The following is a 4,114-nucleotide window of genomic DNA, read 5'->3' as shown; positions in this document are numbered from 1 at the left end:
GGCCCATTAGGCTTCACACATGTGATGAAAATCACGTATGACTACAACCCTACTTCGTGTAATAGAGCGAAGATTAAGTCTTCTGTGTATAAGTGGGGCTAGTTTGAATGCAGAAGGATGCGATAAAATGAAACAAACAAACAAACAAAAAAAATGCATTAACAGTCAAATGCGATTTTGGTAACATTAGTTACGTACAATAAACTATGCTTTTCATTATTACTAGCATGTACCAAACAAAGTCATTACTGGACAATTTGATCAAAAACAAGAAGATTTAGACTGTCAAAAAAGACAACAAAAAAACACGAAATAGCAATTAATCATTGAAAAGATTCTTAGCTCATAACCATCCTCTGAGGTAAAATATTCTCAGCTCACAACCATCCTCTGAGGTTTAAGCACACCGGAAACAAAATTAACATAAACAGAGACTGTAGTGAAAATTCCAAAAACGTGGATATAACATTAACCAAAGGCGCCAATTCCCCCCCTCGCCTACTCCAATGTAAAAATATACTTTGAAGAAATGGGCTAAACTCAACAAACAATGGAATGTATCGTTCGTCACGTTCCTACCGTCTTTTCAGTGAAGCAAACACAGCAGTTCTTTGAAGCGCCCTCAGACGAGCAAAAGAGATCCGGGGTGTTAGAATGACTTGCACGAAAGGTAGAACAACAAACGAACATCGTTTATTTTCCTTCTGAGAGAAGGTGGCTTGATCGTTAAGGATTTCCCTGTCTCGGTTAGAAAGTTTCTTTTCATCATCACTCGTGTGAATACAAATAAATCAATCCTTCTGTAAAACTTTCCAGCTGCCTTCCTTCAAATATGAATATCCTAAACGTGTAAACATCAAATATGCCGCATTAGTCAAGAAGATACCCTGAGCAAGGTTCTGTTCCTTTTCAAATACTGTTCACTTCCTCTGGCGTATGAAAAATTCAGCTTTATGAACGCAAATTATTATCGTGAAAAGCTGAAGAAAAAAAACACCCCAAAACCAAAAAAAAAAATGGATGTTCTGAATGAAAGGATGGTTGATGAAAGGATAGCTTATTGATTGAAAGAGGAGATTTTATAAACCAAACAGCTATTTACTGTAAGTTAATTACTAAGTTAACACTTGCTTAACCGAATAGTGAGACTGACTGTCATAGTTATACCGCACATACAAAGTGCAGAATGTGTTCAGTAGCATATCGCGGATCGAGTCTTGGACGTTGCGAACCGCAGCCCGCTAACTATTAGATCACGCCCGACAACTGGTAGTAACATCTACTGAAAATAATGAATAATTAACTACTAAACAATTGCTATTATAGGCTTATTTGAAGTGATTCATATTTATAGATAAATGTTAAAATATTATTTACGTAGCCTTTCGTACATTTACATTGAACTTGGTGAAATATTTAGAAGGTTTTTCGTTCAAGTTGTAGTCGAACTAATCCAAATACGGATATAAACGAAGAAAGGTTTTTCACAAACCTTAATGCACAATGAATGGTGAACTAAGATGCAACGGACGAGTTGGTTGTTGTTAAGCACAAACCTACACAATGGGCTATCTGTGCTGTGCCCACCACGAATATCAAAACCGGGTTTTTAGCGTTATAAGCCTTCAGACTTATTGCTGAGTCACTGGGGCGGGGCCAACGAATGAGAACTTTTAACTCGGAGAGGGTGTCTTAAATGTACAATGATGTCCTCGTGTGATACGTAGGTGTCTTAAATGTACAATAATGTCCTCGTGTGATACATAGGTGTCTTAAATGTACAACAATGTCCTCGTGTGATACGTAGGTGTCTTAAATGTACAACAATGTCCTCGTGTGATACGTAGGTGTCTTAAATGTACAACAATGTCCTCGTGTGATACGTAGGTGTCTTAAATGTACAACAATGTCCTCGTGTGATACGTAGGTGTCTTAAATGTACAATAACGTCCTCGTGTGATACGTAGGTGTCTTAAATGTACAACAATGTCCTCGTGTGATACATAGGTGTCTTAAATGTACAACAATGTCCTCGTGTGATACGTAGGTGTCTTAAATGTACAATAATGTTCTCGTGTGATACGCAGGTGTCTTAAATGTACAACAATGTCCTCGTGTGATACGTAGGTGTCTTAAATGTACAACAATGTCCTCGTGTGATACGTAGGTGTCTTAAATGTACAACAATGTCCTCGTGTGAAACGTAGGTGTCTTAAATGTACAACAATGTCCTCGTGTGATACGTAGGTGTCTTAAATGTACAATAACGTCCTCGTGTGATACGTAGGTGTCTTAAATGTACAACAATGTCCTCGTGTGAAACGTAGGTGTCTTAAATGTACAATAATGTTTTTGTTACATCTAATAGAAATTCATTTTACGTTGAGTGTACCTTTTACACATGTTATGGACATCGTAGCCATTGTTATTGTTGTTCTTTATATGGGTATTAGTTATGGTTTTAATTTAAATATACGTATGTCTACTTCCAGTTTTACTGGGATTTTTTTGTGCAAAATAATTATATTGGGACTTTAAATTTTTGTGCGATCATATTCTTATTTATATTGTTTTACATATTTTTTTCTCTATCTGATCCGGCATGGCCAGGTGGTTAAGGCGCTCGACTCGGAATCTGAGGGTCGTGGGTTCGAATCCCCCGTCCCACCAAACATGCTCGCCCTTTCAGCCGGAAGGGGGGCGTTACAATATTACGGTCAATCCCACTATTCGTTGGTAAAAGAGTAGCCCAAGAGTTGGCGATGGATGATGATGACTAGCTGTCTTCCCTTTGGTCTTTTACTGCTAAATTAGGGACGGCTAGCGCAGATAGCCCTCGTGTAGCTTTGCGCGAAATTCAAAAACAAACAAACCCTTTAGCTACCTCCGTGTTCGCTTATTTTAATTTTATTTTACCTTAATTCAAAATCGGTGGGCACTGTCATAGTAGAAAAGTTGCCATCCATTTTGGTATTCAGTTTTTAACAATTATTGAAAACTTAAAGTTCCTTATTTTGCCAGATTCGGATTACTTTCCAACTTTGCACTAGGATTTTTCTTCGGAGTTGTTGGGGACCAGTTGATAGAAAAACCATATTGATTACATCGGAGAACACAGCAATAAATATAACCGTTAAAATATTGTTTGAATACTAATTAAAAAAAAAGAAAGAAGAAGGTTTTACCTTATCAGAATTTGGTATACTTAATTAATTTTACTACTACAGATTTGGATCATGCTTAGTCGCCTTCAATTTAATCTTCTTCTAATTGGCCAATTGGATTAATATGTAGAATGTTGATAGGTAATTCTTTATACTGATTTCGGCAAGAAAAAAAAGTAATATGGAATTTCGCCAAAGTAATTATATGCAAACATTTTACAAAAATGTCGAATATCAGCTATACAAAGTTGCTTCAGAAGGAAACAGTTTGGTTTATTTGGGATATTCCGGCAAGGCTATACAAGGGCTATGTGCGATAGCCCTCCCTAATCTTGAACTGATACATCATAGGGAACGTAAGTCAACTGGCCTAACGCCAACTTTTGGGCTACCCCAGTCTAATAATGTAATTTGATTTTCGCCGTTATAACGTAATTGCGGCCCCACGGAGCGGAGTACGGTATTTTGTTATTGCGGCACCGGGACGCGAGCCATGGATGTTCGGATCCATAATTCGGCACGCTTAGTACTAGTCCGTGGCCAGCGCTAGAAAGAAATCATTTAACGCCGTTGAATATCTCACGTTTTTCTATAACTAGCAGAAATACGCGCCCTCCTGCTAGTTCCTGCGGAAGGCTATTGGGCCTGCGACCTTTTCTGGAATTGTCTGACAGTTCTACAACAATGTACTCATACTTGACATTCAGTAATGTTAACCATCCATGAGAAAAAGGATTTTAGTTTAAAAATGAGCTATCATCACAGCATTAAATCACAGAGTAGATTTTATTGAAGTATTTCTTTGTAGACGCAGTTGTCAATGAAAGTGTTTTGCTTTTCTGTTGCAACACCCATGAGATTTTCACTAAAGAAAACGAATAATGTTTTAAAGTTTGTATTTTGATTGTTTTATATTTGAAACTTACTCCTTTTTTGTTTGCAAGTTTTAT

This window comes from Limulus polyphemus, unplaced genomic scaffold (genome assembly GCF_000517525.1).
Source record: "Limulus polyphemus unplaced genomic scaffold, Limulus_polyphemus-2.1.2 Scaffold2714, whole genome shotgun sequence".
Lineage (NCBI taxonomy): Eukaryota > Metazoa > Arthropoda > Merostomata > Xiphosura > Limulidae > Limulus > Limulus polyphemus.
Note: the sequence above shows the minus strand (reverse complement) of the source record.